The 25,274-nt window shown below is 42.4% G+C and overlaps 1 long non-coding RNA gene across 3 annotated transcripts; it reads right to left on the minus strand.

Moving 5' to 3' along the window:
- Window positions 1-271: 271 nt before the first annotated feature.
- Window positions 272-7,276, minus strand: LOC144282880 (uncharacterized). 3 transcript variants are annotated; one of them, XR_013351291.1, is made up of 5 exons: window positions 7,213-7,276; window positions 5,843-5,914; window positions 2,582-2,651; window positions 1,834-1,926; window positions 272-697 (listed from the first exon to the last, which is right to left on the minus strand). It is a non-coding gene; the product is annotated as an uncharacterized LOC144282880 (long non-coding RNA). The 3 variants fall into 3 exon arrangements; XR_013351292.1 differs by lacking the exon at window positions 7,213-7,276 and adding an exon at window positions 6,043-6,182; XR_013351293.1 differs by lacking the exon at window positions 5,843-5,914 and having other exon boundaries at window positions 7,213-7,271.
- Window positions 7,277-25,274: the final 17,998 nt, after the last annotated feature.

The following is a 25,274-nucleotide window of genomic DNA, read 5'->3' on the forward strand; positions in this document are numbered from 1 at the left end:
ACTAGAATGTCTAGGGTACATCTCAGGATTAAGGCTGTTTGCAGACAGCTGATTTCAGACTATATAAATAAAAACAATGCCTAAAGGGAAAAGAAAGATATACATGGAGAGCTACTTAGAAGGCAGAGTCATGAGAACTTGGTGATCGAATAAATACAACAGAATATGGGTAAAGAAAGACATTAGGAAAACTCTAGTTTAAAATTTGAGAAAACATTAAGAAAACAAGGGAACTTTGGCTTGGGAAGAAGTCTTCATGGAGGCAGACCTGTTGTTTCCATATATCAAAGACTGTATTCTATGGAAAAAAAAAAAAAAAAGCTGGGTTTGTTGTGTGTGATACCAAAGGTTAAAACTGGAACCGGGGTTGGAAGTTCACAAAAATTCTGCTTGAATGACATGAAGAATTTTCAGGGATCCATGGCTATTCAAAAATTAACACAAGTGTCGGCAAGAGGCAGGGAGCTTCTCTTCAAGACTGTAACTGGGGAGATGTCAGATACAGCTACTTTAGAGGCCATCTATAGATGCAGACTGCCTGCCTCTCATCTCACTTCTGGTAACATCCCAACTGTCTTTGAAGAACCACTCCTTTCCCCTCTGAGTCCATGGGAGTCGGGTGAAACTGGTTCCGCTCTGTTGCTCCCAGGCTGGTCTGGTGGCCCAAGTCTGTATGGTGAAGCGTCTCATAGAATGGCTATAAAGAGAGCATGTAATCAAAGCCAGGCAAATAAGGATCCCCCACCCCCATCTGAGTTTTTGCAGGAGTCATAGGGAAGTTTGGCTCTCTGAGCAGAGCACCTATGGTGATAGACAGAAAGCCTGGAGAGGAGGGCCAGCCAGCCACGAGCTAGGGAAAGAGATTTAGGAATGAACACAATACACAGGAAAGCCAAGTGGAGAAGGAGAGAGACAGAGATAGAGATTCAGGAGACAAAGAGGAGAGACCAAGCCAGAAGGAAAGAGAGAGATTAAGAGGGAAAGAGAAAGAAAGAGAAAGGCAAAAAGGGAGGAAGGAAAGAAAAGAGTCAGATTCAAAGAAAGAGTAACAGAGGTTGAGAGAAAGGAAGAGGAATGAGTATAGGGAGTGGAAGAGAGAGAAACCCAAAGACAGACCTGTATGTAGCTGTTCCTCAGACTGGTCGCATCTTTTTAGAGACTCAAAAAGAAAAATACCTTTTTGCTTTTAGCCAGCCAGTTTAAGACAGGCTTGTTGTCACTTGTTCCCCGCACCCCAAAGAATCCTTTCTGTGGACATTGTATAGAAAATCCAAGTATAAAATGAGAAGTGGCTCCCGACAAAAGATCAATGTCAATGAAGCTTTGAAACCAGTGTATTTTGATAACAATTAGACACTTTTAGGTTAAAAAAAATTTAAAAATAATATTTGACATGCTGTAAAGATTAAAATAAACCTGGACAATAGTGTTGGTCCTTAATGCTACCAAGAGCTTCCCAGGTATAATCTGATCCCAACCTCCGTCAGAGGGCAGAGAGAGACTGGAAGCTGGAAGTGGCAGGCCACTTGAGGCTGGTAAGGGGCAGATTTAATAATAGCAAAGGCCCTAACTGGGCACAGGGCGCAGTCACGTACACCATGCAGGTGTTCTCTATACCACACCACTATCCCAAGGCTGTGACCTCGGAGCCGCCTCTGGGAGCTGAAAGTGGGAAAGGCCAGGGGAACTCACTTTCCAAGGACAAGGGAGGGGGTGAGGAGCCTCTGGGCCCCCTGGGCCAGCTCACCAGTCAATCAGCCTTTTTGATGATGTTCCCCAACAAATAACAACAATGAAGGTATCTTCTGTCATAATGGTACTTAGGGTACTTACCAAGCACCTTGTAATGCATCAGAGGGGAGCACATTTCTCTCCTGATTCTGGTGATTATTTGTAGAAGTTACAGCACTTCCTTTCAGGAATATACTAACGAAAACGGAAAGGAAAAATAGACAGTAAATATGCCCAAACCCAGAACAACAGGATTGGGGTGGGAGTGGGGGAGAGGGAGGGGGAATACAAAATACCAAAAAGCAACATTTTAATTCTAAATGCTTTGGACCTTGCAAAGTACCCTGACATTCTGATGCGGCTCTTCCTCGCTAAAGATGTCTTTCAGTGTCTTTGAGGGCCTCCCCCAAAGATCGACAGCATACTAAATAGAACTGAAACGTTCTTTATTCCACCACTGGATCATGCTTTTAATAGGAGAGTATAATCTCATTACAAGCTCTAGTAGTCATCCAGATTACGATCTTAATTGCCAGTATAGGTAAAAGTGTAATAATATATGCTTATCTTTTTTTTTTTTTTTTGTAATGACATAATTAAAGAAGAACAAGAAAATTTTTTCTGTGAGCCAGTCTCCTAGGCCTCAGGCTATTACAGACTTTGCCCCACTTTTAGATGTGGTATTATGTGGTATCAATTCTTCGAAAACTATACAATATTTTAAAAACACTCTTACATTTTAAGAACATCATAGAGTGGGTCATTCTGTCCCCTCCCAAAATCTCTTTCCCTCTTTTTGGAAACAGAAGACCTATGTTCATCTGCTGACCTATCATCACTTCTTACTTACCTTGACAAAATCAGTTAACATCTCTGAGATTCAGTCTTCCTCATCCATGACATGGGACTATAAATGCCTACTACACATACACATAGACCAAGAGAGGAAAAAAAAAAGTGTAAGGCTTTTACAGTTCTAAACTATTATATCACTTTAAAATGGATTTTCATTGAGTGTTTGGTATAAATGATATGCTGAGGTGACACACGTTATTTACTTTTTACTCTTCTGATATAGAACCTCAATGGAAGAGATCTTAAAAACTCCCAAGGACCAGGTACATTCCTGTGAATTAAATAGCCATCTTCTCATGATTTCTTCTGTAAACCAGGTGTCAAGCCTCTCTGGAGGAATGGATTTGAACATGTAGCCACTAGTTATACGCTAGGAATGGAAGCCAACCTCAGAGTCTTAGGGTCCAAGACTGGAATACACACAAGCTAATGATGGTAATCAGATCAAGATGGAGGAACAAACATATGCTCAATGTAGATTATGAGAGTGAGGACCAGAAGCTGGGAATGGGTCAGAAAGAAACAAGGATCCTTCAATGAGATGAGACTTTGTGGATCTAGATTGAACAAAAAATTCCTCACGACTTGTTCAAGCTTTGGACTCTATCTGGGTGATCAAACCTTTCAATATTGAGGACATTCAGGGGAAGAAGAAAAATTTTGGGGGTCATTACTACTTCCAGTAGATCCCTAACTCAGTAGGGATCTATGAAACCCAATTAGAATTATTGCGAGAACTTTTAGTAACATATGACTTCAAGTCTCTAATTTTAACTTTTCTTGTACTTCCTTCCTTCTGACCATATATCAGCACCCAGTGCATAGTCGGGGTTGAGCAAAGCTCCATCAAAAGATGAATAAATATGAATTATATAGTTCATGTGCCATGCACTGAGCTTAGCAAGGGAAATAAGAACCTTAAAAGACAGGCATGGCCCTGCCTTCATGGAACTTATGGTCTGACCATGAAGACGGGCACTTAAAAGCAATTCTTCAAGCACTACTGTGGGTAAAGCACCAGAAATAAAGGGGAAGCAGAAGCAAATGGGAGATAATTAGCTGAAAAGGGGCTGATGGAAAAATGCAGAAGCAGGAGGAAGTGCTTGGTTAGAGACTACATCCCTGGGAGGGCAAGGGGCATGGCACATGTGATCAAGGTCCAATCCAGTCATCACACCCAAGAAATGTTTCCCCTGGAGAAGCACATGTAACCTCAGTTTAAAAAGGATGGACAAAAAGGGTGCCTAGTGGTTCAGTTGGTTAAGTATCTGCCTTCAGCTCAGGTCATGATCTCAGGGTCCTGGGATCAAGCCCTGCATTGGGCTCCCTGCTCTGTGGGGAGTCCGCTTCTCCCTCTCCCTCTGCCCTTCCCCCCACTCATGTGCGCGCGCTCTCTCTCTATCTCTATCTCTCTCTCTCAAATAAATAAATAAAGTCCTTTTTTTATGTAAATATGGAGCACAGCAGAGCTACCAAAAGTGGCTATGTCTGTTTGCCAGCTCCAGGGGCCTTCCTTCACAAACACTGCCTGGCCCTGCAGCCAAGATAACAGGGACTGTAGATGTGGACCAAGTTAGCCAAGGGAGATTTTTCTAGACATGGCAGGGAGTGGAGAACAGGATTGAGCTCCATCAGGGCAGGTTGTCAATGGTGGGTAGTCATGTACAAAAATCAACATGTAACATAGCTAAGATTTCCTGGACACCTACAATGTGCTTAGTGCTCTTTGAAGACATATGTATATCTTAGGAGAGAATATTCGTGTGTGTGTGTGTGTGTGTGTGTGTGTGTGTGTGTGTGTAGAAATATTTATTTAACCTTCATAGCAATCCTATAAGGTAGGTGCTATTTTGTCCCATTTGACAGATAAGAAAACAGAGACTCAGAAAGGTAGTGAGCTGACAAAGGTCACATAGCTAGGAACAGGGGTAGGGCACAAACCAGGAGGTCTGGGCCAGAGCCCTTAGGACCAAGAACAATCACCAAGAACCAAAGTGATGCAGCAGAGAAGGGCTACTAGAAGCATCCTTCTCCTCAGTGCTTGGAGACCAGCAGCTTTTGCTGAGGCAATTGCTCTTGGGTTTCATAGCCATTCTCTCAAGACTAATACAAAAAAAAAAAAAAAAACTATTTCTAAACCCAATAGTTCATGAAACCAGGACCGTCGATACAGTGGCTTCTGCCAATCTAGGAAGAATTGGAATAACCTACATCTCACTGAATGTTTCTGAGGAACAGCTTGGTCAGGGGCAGCTGACAGGGCCTGACAGGAGCCTCCGGCAGCATCAACACAAATAATACTTCTGAATTGGAAGTAATGTGAATCTAGTGGTGGTCAGCTGTCCCAGAAATCAAATTCAGGTCCAAAGCATCTACCCTATATTAACCTTTTATGTTTCCAAATTGCAGCCTTAATCTCTTTCCATCAGCTTACTTGTAATTGCATCAGAGACCCCACAAACCTATCATTACTCCTCTCAGAGGCCCTGAGGCAAATCATTTGTGTGCTCTCTGATTGAGTGCCCTGTTAGTTAAGTGGGGAAAGGGAAAAAACCTTCTTCACCACAATGCCGTGAAAATTCACAAGATTCCTGCACAGTGCACTTTGAAGATATGGTACTCCCTTCAAAGAAGACATGTCCCTTGATTTTCAAGATGTCCAGGATGCATGAGGAAAGGGAAAACCAATATTTTGATTCTTGCTCATAGAAGTCTTTCATTCATTCATTCAAAAAGTAATTCTTAAAAAAAAAAAAGTAATTCTTGGGCACTTACCATATGCTAGGCAATATGTTTGGTGCTAAGGAGCCAATGATGAGCAGAGTACACCTTAAAGCAGCTCTCAAGCAGCTGATGATCTATTTAGAGCAATGGTGCTCTGTCCTGGCTGCATATCACAATAGGCTGGGAGAATTTTAAAAAGACCGATGTCCAGTTGGCCCCACTCCAGGCCAATTAAATAAAAATCCATAAAGTTAGGCCTCTGCCATTTGTATTTTTTAATCTCCCTAAATTATTATGATAGCTAAAGACAGTTGAGAACCACTGGGGTAGAATGAATGACTTATCCTCTCTGCCTTGGCACAGCCTTTGTTAGAACAGCATTATAATTACAGACCTTTGGCACCTGTAAGAAATCCCTTTACCATTTTTGTCTATAAGACAGTCAGGTGGTCATTTGAAGCTTCTCTAAGGCATACGTTGGAACTCTTGAATTGGAAAACTGGATACAGAAATAAAGCCATCAGCTACTGACCCAGACTGGTGACCCTTTGATATCCATGATTCCATGTCCTTTGAAGGGAGGGATTAACAATCACTGTATTCTCTGTAAATAGCCAAGAAACTTAACAAATGATCAATTAATATATGAAGGTAGGAATGGATATATATATATATATATATATATATATATATATATATATATTTTTTTTTTTTTTTTTTTTTTTTACTTACCTGGATACCTTTGTCCAAGAATTCCCCTCTACAATGGTCGAGAGAATGACTCCTTCTCTCTCTCTAAATCCATGTGGTTTTCGATAGGGCTACTACCCTCAATCCCTTGGCTCCAAAAAATGTCACCTGCCCCAGATCAAGCTAATGTGTAACAAAGTATACTCTTTGCCTATAACCTACACCAAGCCAATCAATGTCCATCATCAGCCTTTTGCTGAAACAAACAGATATCATTTTTGTTCATGGTTACTCTGCTGGACATATGATAAATTGAAGTTACTGGTGGGCCTGCCAGTCATCAGCTGGGAAGAATTTGGCTGAGAATAAGGTCAATGCAGATTTCTGATGATCTGAGTTGAGTACCTGGATCCAGGTAAGCCTGAACATCTACCCTTAATCTTTTCTTTATGTGAACTAATAATTTCCAGTTTTTGGCCAAAGACTTTCTGAATCATATTTCATCTCTTACAGTCAAAAGGCTTTTCACTAATAAAGTGGGTAAATAAATGAATTCTCTGCTCCTTACTCTTCAGGTAGGGAAACAGCATGGCTTCTTTCCTTGTCCTCTAAATTATTGAGAAGGTTTTGGTGGCAACCAAATTGTGTCTAGTCTAGTACAGCTTTCTCCAAAATGTACTCCACAGAACATTGCATGTTCCCACATTCAAATAAGTTGAGAGTAGAACTGTTAAAAGGTATCTTTAGTGCAAAATTTCTCAAACCTGGAGTCTATCAGTGGGAACTCTAAATTTTTCACAGGAACTGAAGTATATTGCATTTTCCCAACTTATTTAAGTACAAGCTTCTTTTTCATCCTACATCTCCTGGGACTAGAGTTTTGGAGGGAGTGGCATTCAAGCTGAACCTAAAGAATGTTCTTCCTTCTGCCTGGAAAACTCTTCCCACACGCTCACTCCCAAGCCTGTCCATTTCCTATTCCACAGTCACGGAGTGTAAAATTCCATTTTCTCCAAAAACTCTTTAACAGAACCACAAATGTCACCCTCCCCCAACTCCAGAGGTTATTTATACTTATCTTTTGCTCTCTTAAGCTCTATTCTTCCTATTTTATGTTATCTATCACACAGAATGATAATTATCCAATGTTTCCCACTTATTATATGGATTATATGGAGGCCATTCTACAATATGGCTGCCAATGATCCTTACCTACGGATATTCATGCTTTTGTGAATCATCTCCCACATTTACTCATGGCTGGCTATTAAATATGGCAGAAGTAAAGATGTGTGACAGGCAAGGTTAGGTCATAAAAGGCATTGCAGCTTCTGGCATGGGTTCATGAATTACTCACTCTGGGAAGAGCCAACCACTAAGGCCATGAGGATGCTTAAACATCCTCATGGAGAAACACTAGGCCTCTGGCCAAGAGCCAGCACCAACTTGCCAGTGCCTTGAGAGTATCAACTTGGAAGTAGATCTTTCAGCCCAAGGGTAGATGTTCAGCCCAGTTAGGCCTTCAGAAGAATAAAGCTGTAGCCAACATCAGCCTGCAATCTAGTGGTAGACCACAAATGATATCTGTCTAGCTATTTCCAGTTTCTGACCCACAGAAACCATGAAACTATAAGTTCATAAGGACCAAAACTGAATTGTTTGCTGTACCATAACCTCCCCAATCCACAAGCATATATCATGCACACACATAATTACACACACACGCACACACTACACAAATCCTAATTATAGCACTTAAAACAAAAAAGGCACTCAACATTTGTGAATGGATAAATAATAGATGAATGAATGTTTAAATTATAAATAAGCATGTGTACCTATATATGTCTGTAATATATATATATATTATGTATATATGTATATATATATATATATACACACACACACATACATATATTGTGGGAACTGGCTGATAATTTGGGTAATAATGTAAGAGAGGAGAAATATTCCTTTTAAGTTATTTAATACTTAAAGCCTTGGAAGACTGTCAAATGGAAATTTATATATCTCACTGTGACTGTAGCCCCAAAATGGGAAATTCAGAAAACCCAACTTTAGCATGAGATCTGCATAGTTTTAGACAACTGCCATATTCTCTCTGGACGTCACTCAGCCTGCTATGGTAGAAAATATGAGTTAGACTAAGGTATTTTCAAAGACTATGTCAGCTCTAACTTTCAAAGACCCCAAGATAGCAAGCTTGGTGGAGGTCTCATACCAACAGCAGGAATGGAAGTCAGCTTGGCTAGCACAGGGTCCTTTTGTGACACAGCCATGGAAGGAAGCCCGAGTCACCTGCTGATGTTTTATCCTCTTCTGTCCATCTTCCACTGTCTTTTGTCTTGGACGGGGTAGCACTAATGGGGCCCCAGGTTGCAGTGAGCGGGTAAAGGTGTTATCAGAACAGTTGTCAAATATCTGTAGCACACCATGCTCCCAGGATTTTGTCTTGGAGTGGTGTGGGTCCTTGGCCATGGAGGTGGTGGTGGTGGTGTCACCTAAAGCCTTTGGAGCCCCGTGTCTCAGAGTCAGTCCTCAAAAAACAGCTCCTGCCAATGGTCTCACATAGTCAACTCTTAACAGATACAACAGCTGCTTTCTAAGAACATAGTGTAGCTTTTAGGCATTCTGCCTAGAAATTCTTTTTCACTGAATTCCTGGAAGAGGCTGCTTGATTTTCTCCACACCCAAGACTCAGAGGAGCCTAGCAGGCCAGAAAGCCAAGAAAAGCCACACACTGCACCTGAGGAAATTATGTCTGCTCAACCCAGGCTTCTGGGGGGAGTAAGAAAGCTGTTCTGTGAGTGTGAGTGTGAGTGTGAGCAAGGAAGGAGAGACTGTAATTCTAGTTTTATGGCATATTGGGTAGTACAATGGTGATTAGAGTTGCAAATAAATGTGTAATGAGTATTTAACATGTATCAGGCATGTGACATGTGAGTCTCCTTTATTCCAATGAATCCTGAAGGTCATGCATATTTTTTATCCACTGTATGATTCACAGAACATTGGATAGGAGTACACAGAAGAGTCTTGTCCCAATCTAAGCCTTCCTCAACCACCAGGCTATCTTGCTTCCTAAACAAAGTCATTGAGGGTATGTGTTGTGAGCTTGTGGTGCAGAGAAAAGGGTAGAAAAATAAATACATTTTAGAGTAGGGTTATTGATGACCCATGGGCCAAATCCAATCCACCACCTGAATTCATAAATAAAATCTTACTGGAGCACTGGCAAGTTTATTCATTCCATTTCCAATGGTTGCTTCCACACTACCATACTTGAATGGTATATATGGTCTGTATGGCTCACCCAAAGTCTGTTTACCATCTTGCTCTTTAGAGAAAAAGTTGATCAGCTCCTGTAAGGCTGTGGTAATATAGGTAATATAACTGTAGGTCCCAGGCTAGACAGTTATAAATAAAATTTCTAATTAGCTTTACTTAAATACTGAAAAGAATTGGAAAATTGGCCAAATACTACTCACAATTAAATGTCCATTTACAGAACAAATTGTACCAAATTTGTTCTTATATTCTGAAAGTCACTAAGAGAGCTAAAGCCATCAGTAAAATAAGACCAGACCTTAAGTGTAGGACCACTCTGTGTAAAGTTGGCTGTCTGAGAGATTAAATCCCACACCATCCTCTGAAGGGCTCAGGGGCATATTGGTTCAAAAGAGTTGTCCCCCTACAAGGTTTCGTGTGACAGCTGGAGCCACCACTCAGACAAGAGAAAATAGTGATGAGCCTAAACAAGTGGTAGCCTTTCCCATAGTCTCCACCATTCCTAATTCTTTCCACTAGCTCCCAAACCCAGAGCACAAGGCACCCCATTAAGAATTATTTAGCTCAGAGAGCAAAGGGAGGGAGGATGTCCCCACAGAAATTTAGGAACTACTGAAGAACCTCAGAGATCAGTGTAATTCAGCAGAAACGAAGCTTTAAGAAGGTAAGTGACTTCCCCATGGGCCACAGAAGTTATCATTCAAGCCCCAATGTCTCTCTCAGGTCTTACTGCAAACATGAATCTGAGCAGGGATGTTTGTAGGCAAATGAGAAACTTCTTCTCCCCAGTGCTTTGATGTCTGCCATAAAAGGACAATATGGGCCTGAATCAGTGTTTCCCAAGTTTTAGGCATTTCTGGAGCACCTTTACAATTTTACAGGTTTCTGAATGGGACACTGCACCATTGGCTTCCAATATTTAATTCAATCACATACCTTAATTTCACAAACATGGAAAATCAGTATCAGGTTTCCCTAAATAGAAAAAACTATGTAAATACAACAATGGTGTTAAATTCCAGGTAGATCACATTGCTCACCCAAATTCTGATCCAGAACCCTCCTCTCCCTTCCTTTAGAAAGAATGGAGCAAACGTCAGAAAGGTCTAAAGGAGTAACACCAAACTGAGCATCTCCTCAGAAGGAACAGAAGAGAATTAAAAAGAGAACAACTTTCTCACAGCCTCATACCATTAGCAGTATTCTCCCCAGACATTTGGGAAACACTGAAACCAGACAGTCTGATTTCATGAGAAGTACAAAGCCAGCCAAAGAGTTTGGGAGAGGGAGTAGACCATCAGAAGGAAAGATTCCCTTCCTAAAATGGATTACATCCTCCAGTTTCTTGGTTGGAATCTCATGCACAGCCAGTGGAAACAGCGTGGCAATGTATGACATGAATGACTGCATGTCTTTGGGTGGGTTATATAATACACTCTCTAAGCACATTTCCTCATCTAGTAAAAAAAAAAAAAAAGAAAGAAAGAAGAAAAAAAAGAGTGACAGGAGGAATTAACAGTAGCTACCCTGCAGAATCCAGTAGCTAGCATATGAAAAAGTGCCTGGTGTATAGTTGGCACCCTGAGCCTTCCCAGCCAGAATTGATTCTCCTGTTTTGGACTTTCTGTTTTTGAACTTTCCTTACCTGGTCTCTAAAGCACACCAAATGAAGTGTGTTCTAATTTTGGAAATGAGTTAACTGTTTTCTGAGATAAGCAAGAACAGCCTTCTCTTCTCTGTAAGTTCCATGAGATGACCCACTATGGAACTGAGTTCCACAGTAGGGTGTGAGAGTCCCTACCACTGCCAACCACCACATAGTGACCCCCTCACAGAATCCTCAGGGGCTGAAAGAGGATGCCATCTATAATACCAAGCATAGCCCCAGGGAATATACATTCTACATGATTGAATACTCAAGATCACCTTTAAGGTGGAAATTTTATTCTCATTTTAGCGATGGCAAAACCAAGGCCAGAGAGATTAAGTAATATACTCAAGGTCATAGGGTTAGTAAGTGGACAGGATTTGAAGAGAAGCGTGTTTGATGACATAGTCCTCTTCTTTCTTCTCTTCCATTTAATACCTGAATTTTGTCTCCATAATTTCAGTTGTCCTGCCAGAGATCAAGCTCCTGCTTCCTGACTAATGAGAATAATTGGTCCCTGTCCTTCTCAGCACATCCTTTCATGTGTCTTCTACAGTATGAATACTTCATGTGGCTCAGCCTTCTCTGTACATCACCAGATCCATCTTTCCCAACCTCCTCACATAAATTCAGCCCTGTCAACCTTTTCTCACTCTCTGCTGCCTCCTTTTAACTGGTTCCAATCTCTCAGTGTCTGCTCATTAGTGGGCTGTTGGGGACCAAAGGCCTTCTGTCGGGAGACCCCAAAGGCACATCGGCATTGGGTTGAGTAATTACCCAGTGCATCGTGAAAGAGTTCCTTACCCATCCCGGCAATAGGAAGGTGCCAACTAGAGATTCAGGGTGACAAGAGTGGGCAAGTGGGCAAAGAAGGAGAGTGTCACTCACTCCACAGTGGCAAGAAAAGTAGACAGAGGTAAGTTGGCTTATGAACAAGTGTGAAAATGGAACTCAAAACCATGTCAACAGAAGTATTTAATCCCGAGTCACCTTAGGGCATGTCCTAAGCAAAAGAACCAGTAGAATGGAGATATAAATTAGAAGAGAGGTGCCTGGGTGGCTCAACTGGTTGAGTGTCTGACTCTTGATTTCAGCTAGGGTCGTGATCTCAGGGTGGTGGGATCAAGCACTGCATTGGGCTTTGCACTCAGCGGGGAGCCTCCTTGGAATTTTCTCTCTCCCTCTCTCTCTGTACACCCCTCTAAAATAAATAAAGAAATTTCAAAGAAGAAAAAAAAGACAGGTCTCTTCCTTCAAAGGATCCACTATCCAGCACCCCACATCCAATATGGGAGCCACTTGCCATGGATGGTTATGAGTACTTGAAATGAGGCTAGTTGAAACTGAAATGTGCTATATAAATGCACACTACATTTTGAAGACTTAGTATGGAGGAAAATACTAAAAATATCACACCAGTAATTTTTTTATATTGATAACTGGTTGAACTGATAATATTATTAATATACAAAGTTAAATAAAATACATTATTAAAAGTAATTCCATGAGGAGAGCCTGGGTGGCTCAGTTAAGCATCTGCCTTTGGCTCTGGTCATGATCCCGGAGTCCTGGGATTGAGCCCCACATTGGACTCCCTGCTCAGCGGGAAGTCTACTTCTCCTTCTCCTTCTGCCCCTCCCCCCCCAATCATACTCTCTGTCTCTGTAAAATAGATAAATAAAATCTTTTTTTTTAAAGTAATTTTGTGTATTTCTTTTCAACGTTTTTTTTTTTTCATATGAGGCTGCTAGAAAATCTAAAATGACATGTGTGGCCCTTGTCATATTTCTGTTGAATAATACCGGTCAACTCAGTGAAGCAGGCACAGAGATGACATACACGTCAAATTACGACACTTGTTTAACTAGACGCAGTTCCCTATTGGTGAGTGGACAGCTTTTCCAAGTGGGGGAAACACCGCCATCATTTCTTTACACAATTCACATCGTTTCCACAACATTCATTTCCTACCAATTTCTTTTCCATTTTTCTTACTATTGATCTTATGTATGTCTCCATCAGAGGATAGGTTCAGTACACATGACATTGTCTTCCACCTTGCGGTCACCCAGCACCACTCCCAGAAGTTACTACAGTTCTAGCATGCAAGAAACGACTGTAGCAGTAGATGAATCCAACACATATTTACCTAGACCCATTTCACAGGAACCATTTCAATCTAAATGGTAGACAAAGGCTCTTGATTGGAGTGCAGAAACAAAAGACACCTGGAGATCCTCAAAGAGAGGGTGGAGAATCTATTACTACTACACAAGCAGGGTCTCAGCTGGATGCTTAGCATGTGAAATCTGACATACACTTTAAAGAACTCTATAAAAAAAAGTACACTCCTATTTTACAGATGAGGAAACGGAGACCCTAGAGTTACGTAACTGCCTTAAATTTGCACAGTTAATAAGAGGGCAGTGCTGGCAGCAGAGATCGTGTCTGCATGTGTTCAAAGCTCACAGCTTTTCCTTTATGGGCACCCCCACACAAAGATTTCAGCTTCAACTTTGGAAAGTATTGCTGACTTTTCTACAAGCAATTTTTCTGAGCACTTGAGGAAAGATATGTAAATACCTATGCCTCTCCAAAGGAGGAAAATCCACAGAGACACAGGCCACATGATTTTGTTCCCTCTGGGCCCAGCTGCTGAGAGTAGCTTCCTTTGTGGCTCCAAATTGTGTCTTATCCCATAGGTTCACAGTGTGTAGACTCCCAGACCCATAACCTAACACTTGGAAACCAGCCAGTAGAGGAGGGAGGGAAAGAATATTTTCGCAATTGCTAAAGAGCTATTCCTGGAGCTAGGGAGTGTTGACACCAGGCTGTCAGAGAGAGAACAGAGAAGGACTCTAATTTGGAAACATTTTACACTGTGTACTTGACAACGTATACTAGGTGGCAAAAAACAGCGAGGGAGGCTCAGACTGGGTAACTGAATATGGGCTGGCTTATTGTCAGCCTTAACATATACTAGGTGACAAAAAAGCAGTGACAGTGGCTCAGATTGGATAACCAAATATGGGCTGGCTCATTGGTGGCCTTGTTAGTGCAATAACTCCAACTTTCAAAAGGTAAAGTGGGATATTGGTAGCTGGGGTCAAATCCAGCTTTGCCACTTATTAGCCACATGACTTTGAATAAATCAAGCTCCTTGTACTTCATTCTCTCACCTATAAAATGAGAACAATAATAATCCTTGTCTCATGAAATCATTATGAGACTTAATTCAAGTCAAATATATAATATACTTTCAACAATATAAGTGGTAGCTACAATTATTATAATGATTCTGAGTGGGCTATCCCAGAGGTAGCTCTGTTCCAGCATTCTCAAAAATAGGGTAAAACTAGGTAATACTACCCAAAAGGACATTCTTTTCCCACCGATGCATGGAAGTGGTGAGGTTTTCTTCATTTGTTTACAGCTAGCAGGGAAAGAAGTAGAAAATGTTGGTAGAGAGGAGAAAGACAATGGCAGGCATAAAGACATTAGAAATGAAAGGGAAAAAGTTATAAGAATGTAAAGTTTACATAGGATGGGCTCTCACCTTATCAATGTGAGTTTGACCACAAGCTTTTCCCATTTTTGTGACTCTAGATTATTTCCTCCCCTATTCACATGGCTTTGAAATGATGCATCCAGTAGGGTTTTATTAAGTAATAATTACAAAGCTCTAATAGCATGTTATTAGGGATGGGGCTAAGTGCCCAACAGAGCTCTTGAAAAGATCGAAAGGGCCAAGTTACCTTGAGTTGATGGAACTCTAGTCTAGGGGGTGGTGTGGTAGTGTGAACTATATGAAATGTTCAGTGGGTTCTTTAAGAATCCTGAAGGTGATTCAATCCATCATCAACATGAGACTGAAATAGGGTGTCAGGAACAACCGTTTCTGGAGCTATTTCTCTCTCTCCCTAATATGTCAGAAAGAACTCAGACATAAAGCTCAGGGCAATTGCAGAGTCAGAAAACAAATTTCAGACTGATGATGCTTTGACCATGAGCTGTGGCTACATACACACAACATGTGCATTGAACAGTGATTCTCTAATACAGTAATTGTATATGACATCTCAATTGTTTCTAGCACTTGTGAGGAAGATAAACAAAAGAAGGAGTACCCCCAAAGAACCACTTTCATGATTTTTACTTCCAAGTATGCTTCTACTTCTACTGTGTGATTAGTGTCTGATGGCCAAATGGGAATTTCTTAAATGAAGCACCACCACCACCACCACTCATCACAGCGTGATCATAAAACCTTCAGGTTCATTGTTGAAATGAAGCTAAGGCACTTAATCTTGCTAGAAGATTGGTGGACTAGGCCTGGACCTCCAACGTGTACCTATTCTTTCCTTCTCTGATAGCTGCAAATACACAAAATAAGCAATTATAGGTATAATCACAGGCTCTGTAGACAACTCTGAGGTCTAAGTCCCAGCTCCATTATCCCATAACTGTCACCCTGGGCAACATACTCTCAGAGCCTGCATGTCCTCTTTCAGAAATTTCCCAACCAGCTGCTGACCAGTACCATGTCCTCCCTGCAGGGAAGAGCCAAGGACAGCACTTGGCTGTCGAATTCAGGATGGATGGGATCCATTTTTCCTTCCTTCATTCAGTAAATATTTATTATGCCCCTATGTGTACATTAACTGTGCTGTGAAACAAATCTCCGAAACCTTTGGGACCTAAAATTCTGACCATTAGTTCACAGTTCTGTAGGTCAGCAATTTTGGCTGAGGGGCTCAGCATGGTAGCTCTTCTCACCTCTACTGAGCTTCCTCATGGGTTTGCAGTCAGCTGTAGGTGACTGTCACATGTAGATGGCTGTCACTTACGGTGTCTTGATTCTGGTCCATGGATCTCATGCTCCATATGCTCTTGTTTCCTTCAGCAGGCTAGGCCAACCAAATTCTCACAGCAAAGTCAGGTTGTAAACACAAGGAAGCCTAACTGAGCACGAAGAATGAATGGAAGCATACCAGGGCTCTTGGGGCCTAAGCTTGAAACTGGCACATTAGGCCTGACCTCATTAACTTTACAGCCTCCTGGAGGGGAGGAACTTACACACTTGAAATGCATTGGGATGAATCGGGGATCCTAAAACCCTCAGAAATATTGAGTGGGTGGGTGTTCCCACTTGTTCAGCCACTCTATCATCTGAAACCCTCCCTTTATGGAATGGATGGGGGCAATGTGTTAGAATAATCTCAGGCCATAAATAAGAACAAAAGTTTTTATTTTTTTCTATATTCAGAAGCTAGATTTGAATCTCAGCTCCACCACGCCATAGCTGTGTGAGCCAGGACAAGTTATTTAATGTCTTTGGGTATTGTTTCCTCCTTTGCAACATGGAGAAAATATATGCTACCTGTTTAACTTTGGGCGAGTCACTTGCATATACTAAACACAGTTTCTTCATCTTCAAATGAGGTATTAACTTCATTCTCTCACTAAAAAGTCCATGAGATGATGTGACAACTGGGTATAAGGCCTGGCACTTAGAAAGTGATTTTTAGAAAATAATCGACTTTATTTTTTCAAAGCACATTAAGGCTCACAGCATGGTTGTGAGGCAGGTACAAAGTTTTCATATAATCCTGCCCCATTTACATATAGCCTCCCCGTTGTCAACGGCTCACACCAGAGTGGACATTAGATACAACTGCATTGACACAACATTGCATTGACACAACATTGACACAACATCATCACCCAAAGCCTATAGTTTACATCAGGGTTCACTCTCGCTGTTGTTCATTGTATGGATTTTGAAAAACCTATTTTGAAAAACCTATTATGACATATATCCCTCATTATAATTTCGCACAGAACAGTTTCACTGCCCTAAAAATCTTCTGTGCTCTACCTTTTCATCTCCTCTCCTTTACCCCTTGAAACCACTGATAATTTTTTATTTTCTCCATAGTTTTGTCTCCCCAGAATGTCATATAGTTGGAATCATACACTATGTGGCCTTCTCAGATTGGTTTCTTTCACTTGGTGATATGAATTTCCTGGGCTTTTTGTGACTTAATGGGTCATTTCTTTTGAATACTCAATACTGTACTGTTGTCTGGATGTACCACAGCTTCTTTATTCATCCACCTATTGAAGGACATCTTGGTGGCTTCCAAGTTCTGGTAATAATGAATAAAACTGCCATCAACATCCATGTCCTCCATCCAGGTTTTTGTGTGGACATAAATTTTCAACTCCTCTGTATAAACACCAAGGAGCACAGTTGCTATATCATACCACAAGAGTATATTTAGTTTTGTAAGGAACTGCCAAAGTAGCTGTATCATTTTGTGTTCCCACCAGCAATGAATGAGCACTCCTGTTAACCCAAATCTCAACATCCTCACTGGCATTTGGTATTGTCAATGTTCTCGATGTTGATTATTCTAATAGTAGTAGTACCTCATCATTGTTCTAATTAGCAACTCCCTGAAGACATATAATGCCTATAAAGCATCTTTTCATGCTAATTTGACATCTGTATCTCTTCTTTGGGCACAAATCTTTTGTCTTATATTTTAATCTGACTGCTTACTTTCTTATTGCTGCATTTTAAGAGCTCTTTGCATATTTTGGATACCAACCTTTTATCAGATATGTCTTTTTCAAATATTTTCTCCCACTCTATGGCTTGTCTTCTCATTCTCTTGAGAAACTACTATTTTTTATAGCCTGAATTCCTTGGCCTGGCAACCCATGGTCTGATCTTCCACTATTTGTCAACTCTCTTTCCCTCAGGTTTATTTTCCTGCCACAGGCTTGAATCTTCTACCCACACAGAACTACTCAAAGTTCTCCACTGACCTCAGGCTCTGGGATGCCCATGTGCCTCTTCTCAAAGGGCCCTTTCTGCATGCAAAGACCCCTCTGCCATTGCCCCTTTTGCCCACACTCCTTGCTCCTCCAAAACATGGCTCAAACTCTACCCTCTGTGAAGTGTCTTCACAACCCTGGAGAGGGGTCTGCTTTCCCTTGAGCCTCCACTGTCCCCTGTATAGATTTCTCTTGGTCAATACTCAGAAGCTATTTATTGTGATCCTACTGAGCTCTGAGCTGTATATAAGAATGACAATAGTTTTTCCCATGTGCTTATACCTCTTCTAGACACTGTCTTTGAGGACATAACCCTAGTATATCAACAGGTACCACTGAGCCTGGCACACAGTACACATTTGGCAAATTTTGATGAGTGGACTGAATAAACTGGGTAAATGAATGATCACTTAATTCTCCTTTGAGTCCAATCTGTGTGGAAGAAGTGGTAAATATGATTGAATTGTGATTCAGTTCCAGTTTTCCAATCACCCTCAAAACCATGCTCCTTTCCCTTATGCAGATCATTGTATTAGGTTCCTATTCCTGATATAACTAATTACCATAAATTTACTGGCTTAAAAACCACAGAAATTTATTATCTTATGACTCTGGAGGTAGAAATCCAAAATGGGTTTCCTGAGCTAAAATCAAAGCTTCAGTGGGACTCTGCTCCTTTTAGACTCTAGGGAAGAATGCCTTTTGCTTCCCTACCTTTCCAGTTTCTAGAAGCTGTCTGCATTCTTTGGCTCATGGCCACATCCTCTGTCTTCAAAACCCGCAAAGTAGCATTTTCCAATCTCTTTTTGTCCCTCTGTCTCTGCTATCACATAGGTTTCAATCAGACCCTAACACTCCTGCCTCCTTCTTATGAGGACCCTGTGATTATTGAGGCACAAACAATGATCCAGAATAATCTCCCCTTCTCAAGAGCCTTATATTAACCACATCCGCAAACTCCCTTTTTTCCATGTGACGTTGCATACTTATAGATTATAGGGATTAAGACGGTCACATCTTCGTGGGACCATTACTCTACCTACTACAATTACGTATTACAACCCAGGAGATAAATGAGATCATCCAGGGAGAATGTTTTGAGCCAAGAGAAGAGAAGTAAGACAAAACACAGAATTTAGAGGGAGCATCCAAATGGAAAGTCAGCAAAAGAAGGGAAACATCGCTGCAGAGAGCTAGGAACAGAAGCAGGTAGAAGGACTATCCCAGAAGCTTTAAAAGAGGGGATTTCCAGACTCTGGAGCCACAGAGCCAAATGCTCAGAACTTGGGAGAGGGCATAGGGACTCCATGCCATGTGGGAGACCACGGGAACCCTAGCGAGAGGGAGGTTTGGACAGTGTAGGGGGACGGTGACACAGTGGAAGCCACCTGGCAAAGTCTGGCTGAGCCCAGGCCCTCTGCTCACAGGAAACCCCAGCACTACCTCTTTCGTCAGCCAGCCCCTGAATACTGTGAACTCAGCTTATTGGAACACAAAGAGCCTGCAGCTGTCACTTGGATATAATTTGAAAAGTCAGGAGTTAGCCTTTGGAAAAGTTGCTTCAGACAGCAAGAATATTTTAGCTCAGGGAGAAATATATTCATCTGATGAAAGGGGTGGGGACCAGGGACAGGACGAAAGCAAGATTCCCTTGGTACCTGCTGAAGCCTCTCTGCCCGTTTTATTTTATGTGGCATTGCTGCCACTTTTTGACACTAATGGCGTGACTGTTCAATGAATATTTAATCGTGACAGGGTTCTCTTCTCTGTCACACCTCCACTCCCCTAGGTCAACCCTTTCTAAAGTAATAACTCTTCTCATCAAACACCAAAATCGGCATCTCCATGCTGGGTCTGTGGCAGAGACTTAACTTCGGGTTCTGAGCGATAGGTGGCTGGTTAGGCAGCAAGGGATGACTCCTAAAGATGTCAATCGATGCTGGCCTAGATTACCCCAGGGAGGATCGTTAAACCCCAGAAGCCATTTGGCAGTTCTATTAAGGCACCTGCACGCAGGGGCCGCTGCCAACAGACTCGTCTCAATTAGGCTCACGCACAGTGATTTCTCCCTGCTGCGCTCACTGACGCGCGGGGATGTTAGGGAAAAGCATGAGCCCCCGCAGAGTGATGGAGAGAGGAAGGAGATTTGGGGGATTTCTGGGGAAATCTTGCCTCCTTCTGCGCTGAGGTGGGAGAGAGGAATGCACACATCCTTCTTTAGAAAGGCGGGAAGGGCCACTGACGATAGGCACTAGCATCGTTCTTACCCAGGGGCACTCCATGCCACATCCACCCAGAGACATTGGGTTACTTTCATCCCATTTGTAGGTATGTGGAAATGGAGGCTTAGCTAGTTTAGGTAAAGTCCCCAGGGTCCTAAGGATGATGAGGGGCAGTGCCAATGTTCAAGGTTTAATCCGCATCTGACTCCCAGATTGATGTGGGTACTTAGCATAATCCATTACGTCTTGCAGAGTCAGACTGAAGATCCAGAAGCCCAAGGCTCTGTCCCGTCTTGCTTGTCATTTGATCTGACCAACTGTCCACTCTCTCACCAGGCAAGCAGAGGACCAGGCACAACGGGCAAGTTTCTTCTTCTCTCTGAACCACTAGCTTTTCATCTGGACAATGGTGATAAAAGCACCATCACGATTCCCTAGGTCCCATTCCATCTCCTTGAAAGAAGACAAGCACTGTACATTTATGCCAGGTATACTGAGAGGGAGCACATGCTGTGTGTGCCAGACTGTGTGTGGCGCACCGGTGGTCCGGAGTACAGATCAGATGCTCAGTACCATAGACACACAGCAGTACTGCTAACCCTACTAAGTGCTTTTCCTTTGCCTGCTACTGGGCTCCTTGCTTTGCACGCATTATCTCATTTAATAGATAGGCGTGTATGTGTGTGTGAGAGAGACAGAGACAGAGAAAGAAGAAGGGTACATTTCTGGCAGGCTAAGTGCAGAAACAAACATACCGAAGTAGAAATGGGCAATGCATATATAGGGGACTGAATACATTTAGAACTTTATTTCACTTCTTTGCTTAACAAATATTTATTGATATCATCTGTGTGCCAAGCACTGTGCTAGGCAGAAGGGAAGTGGCCATGAGCCAGATATGGCCCAGGAGAGAGACTGATATCAAATACATTGATATCACAATAACTGTGATAGAATTACAAACTTGATAAGCAAAGACACAAGATCAGAAGAGATGCAAGGATCTCACCCTGTCTGGGAGGTCAGCAAGAGCTTCTCTGAAATGAAGTATCTGAGCACATTAATGAGTAGAAAAGTAGAGTTCTCTCCTCCTGGATATAGGGTAAATGTTAATTCAACAGTGAGCTCCTCAGGGAGGTAAATCTTGGTCTCAAGCCACCCCAGCATTGGGATGGAATCAAAGGCAGGAACTAGCCTGCAGCTTCATTAGCAGCCAGAAGACATGGCATCAATCAAATGAGACTCTAAGGTTGGGACTAGAAATCTCAGGCAAGAGCCAAGAACACGGGCCTCCAGGAGGCTGCCAGGCTCCCTGGAAGAAGCACTATGCATTTGGGAAGCTCCAGCACCTTTTCCAGACACTGTAACCACAATGGATGTTTAACATGCATTATCTCATCTGGGCCCCACAACAAACACAGAGAGGTAGGAGTGGCCAGAAATAAGCAAACCTAACCCAGAAGGGAACTGGGAGAGGGCTTGTTTGAAGGAGCTCAGCTCCTGGGATTAGATGGGGGACTTCCCATCCTCAGACAAGACCCTATGTAGACGGTGGTCACTGAGCAAGACCAGATGGAAACTCATCTGCTACTTAGCTTTCAGTAAATAATAACCCTATAAAGAATGCTTGCATAGCGTTTCATTTTTATTTCCTAAAGCATTTCACCTTCCATGATCTCATTGGAGCATCTCAACAAACTTACTTAAAAAAAAAAAAAAAAGAAAAAAAAAAACACAAAACACACACGCATGACTCCAAGACATCATTTGCTCAGAGCTGTGCAGGTGAAACAATGGAGAAACCAAATCACAAATTCGAGTGTTCTTCCATAGAATTCTTTGCTCTCTTTCATATCCCACGCCATACCATCCCTCAATCAAATATTTACTGAGCAGCTCCAACGTGCAAGCATTATTCCAGGTACTGGAGCTGTGATTCTTATGAGGAATTGACAGAGAGCAAAGAATCTGACAGAGTCCTAAACCACATAGTCAGGGCTCTAATCTCGGTGGGAGCAAAGTGCTGAAGGTTGGGATCCTCAGAGGAAGCAGCAACAAAGTCTGAGGGAAGGGGTTCAGGGAAATGGAAGGGGAGGGCTCCCTAAAGGAGCTGGCATTTGGCTAAAGTGAGCTGGACAAATATTTAAGGCAAAAGAAACAAGGGCACAGACAATCCAGGAAACATGAGTGGGTACAGGTGAGAAATGAGAGGAGGCTGGGAAGGAAGGAGCTGGCCTGCCCAGCAGCAAAGGGAAGCCACAGAAATATTTTCAGAAGGCACATTCTGCCTTAAGGTTTGAGGACACTGGCCCTGTGAACTTAATAAAGAGTGGGGAAAGACCAAAACTGGGGATACCTGGGTGGCTCAGTGGTTGAGCATCTGCCTTTGGCTCAGGGCATGATCCCGGTCCCAGGATCTAGTCCCACGTCAGGCTCCCTTCAGGGCACCTGCTTCTCCTCTGTCTATGTCTCTGCCTCTTTCTGTGTGTCTCTCATGAATAAATAAATAAAATCTTTTTTAAAAAAAGAGCCTGAAAACTGAAAACTCATGGAAATTGTGATGGTGACTGTGCAGAAGAAGAGATGTTGCAGGACACCTGGGTGGCTCAGTCAGTTAAGCATCTGTCTTCAGCTCAGGTGATGATCCCGAGGTCCTGGGATTGAGTCCAGCATGGGCTCCCTGCTCGGGAGGGGGGTATGCTTCTCTGTCTGCCCCTCCCCCAACTCATGCTCTCTCTCTCTCTCTCTCAAATAAATAAATAAATAAATAAATAAATAAATAAATAAAATATTTTTAAAGAGAAGAGATGTTGCTTCTGAGGGAAATCCAACAGCTATAATCAGCAGAACTGAGCGACTTATTGGATGAAGTTATGAGAGACAAAGTAAAGGATGACACCAAGTCTTCTACTTTGAGATGCTGGGGAAACAACAGAGCCATTGAGAGAACCCCTACTTCTTCAACACACACACACACACACACACACACACTCTCTACAAAAATACAAGACAAATGGGAACATACTTGCATGTTAGCAGTACTTAGCCTTGAATGACAAAAACACTAGAATTTTCCAAATGTTCTAAAATGAGCATGTATGATGATGAGAAGCCTGATGCAGGACTCCATGTCAGGACCCCGGGATCACGACCTGATCCAAAAGCAGACGCTCAACCCCTGGGCCACCCAGATATCCCACCCAGGGCCACCCAGATATCCCAATAATAGTTACATTTTAAACAGCTTCTACATTATCATGATTTGTGAGGTTAGGACATCATTAACCCCATTTTACAGGAGAAAAACAGGCTCAGAGAAGTGAAGTGACCATCTCTATGACACACATCTATTAAGCAGATTTGAGACTGGATCTGTTTGATTTCCCAAGCTGAGCTTTGACTGAATACCAATACTGCCACTGAAAGAACACAAAAGTTGCTCAGGGAGGTCTGAAGCATCAATATATCTGGAGATCTTTTACAGGCAGGTTACATTTTGGACTTGTATCTTGGCAAGAAATGCCTCATTGGAGGAGTGGATTCAGGAATCCTCTCCACAATGATGAGACGAAGAGACCATCCAGGGATAACACATATACTGAGAAGAGAAGGAAACTGCCAAAGACCACCGAGTGAGGATAAAGGTGGTGGGGGAGACACAAGCAACCTGGAAGCCAAGGGAGAACAGAATTTCAGTGAACTGAGAAGAATCAGGTGGAAAAAAAGTGGCCTTTGGGTGGAGTCTTATGCTAAGGCTGGAGGAGAACATCCAACAGCATAAGCCCAGACTGCACCTGGTCAAAATAGGGAATATGGAAAGTCCTTTCAAGAATGTGATTGAGGGTCCACAATAGCCAAACCGTGGAAGGAGCCTCGGTGTCCATTGAAAAGATATTCATCTTTCGATAAAGAACATGTGGTCTATGTATACAACGGAATATTCTTCAGCCATTAGAAATGACAAATACCCACTATTTGCTTTGACGTGGAGGGACCTGGAGGGTATTATGCTGAGTGAAGTAAGTCAATCGGAAAAGGACAAACATTATATGGTCTCATTCATTTGGGGAATATAAAAATTAGTGAAAGGGAATAAAGGGAAAGGAGAGAAAATGAGTGAAAATATCAGTGAGGGTGACAAAACATGAGAAACACCTAACTCTGGGAAATGAACAAGGGGTAATGGAAGGGGAAGTGGGCGGGGGGGTTGGGGTGACTTGGGTGATGGGCAATGAGGGGGCACTTGGCGGGATGAGCACTGGGTGCACTGGGTGATATGCTAGATGTTGGCAAATTGAACTCCAATAAAAAAAATAAAATAAATTAAAAAAGAATGTGATTGCGGGATGCCCGGGTGGCTCAGTGGTTGAGCATCTTCTTCAGCTCAGGACATGATCCAGAAGTCCTAGGATCGAGTCCTTTATCAGGCTCCCTATGGGGAGCCTGCTTCTCCCTCTGCCTATGTCTCTGCTTCTCTGTGTGTGTCTCTCATGAATAAATAAATAAAATCTTTATTAAAAAAAAGAATGGGATTGATAAAGAATAGGTGAGGAAAAGATTAGTAGGTCATCACAATGGTGGTGACAAGAGAAGGGTTTTTCCCCTTGGAGAAGGCTTGACTGGGCTTGTAAGGCTGAGTAAGCAAGACAGAAGAGTCAGGAAAGAGAATGGGAAAATCCAAAGAATAATTCCTCAACAAAGTGGAGAAAGGCAAAACCCATGCACAGGGGAGGGGTTTCTCTGAAGTGCTTCTCAAGTGTAATCGTGATTCCAGTTATTGATTCCCTTGCTATAAAATAGACCCCTCCAAATGTAAAGTGTAGTGGGCAACCATTTCATTAGGATCCCTGCTTCTGTGGGTCAGAAACTGGGACAGGCCACAGCAGAGATGGCTTACCTCTGCCCCAGCGTGCATGGAGCCCCATCAGGGAGGACCCCAATAGCTAAGGGTGACTCCAATGCCTGGGACTAGAATCACTTGGGGGCTTTTTCCCACATGTGGCTGGTGCCTGGGCTGGGATGGTTTGAAGGCTGGGCTCAGCCAGGACAGGAATGCTGTATCTCCATGTTCTTTGGCCTTCACACAGGATGGTGGCAGGGTCCTGAAAGGGAGTAATAATCCTCTAGGTATCATTGCTCCTGTTTTTCTGAAAACAAAAAGCAAACAAACAAAAACCCAGAGTTCAAGGAAGGCTAAGCCACTTTCTCAGTCTCACAGAGCTTTACATCATGATCTCAATTTCATTTCAAAAATA

Source organism: Canis aureus, chromosome 14 (assembly GCF_053574225.1).
Source record: "Canis aureus isolate CA01 chromosome 14, VMU_Caureus_v.1.0, whole genome shotgun sequence".
Taxonomy (NCBI): domain Eukaryota; kingdom Metazoa; phylum Chordata; class Mammalia; order Carnivora; family Canidae; genus Canis; species Canis aureus.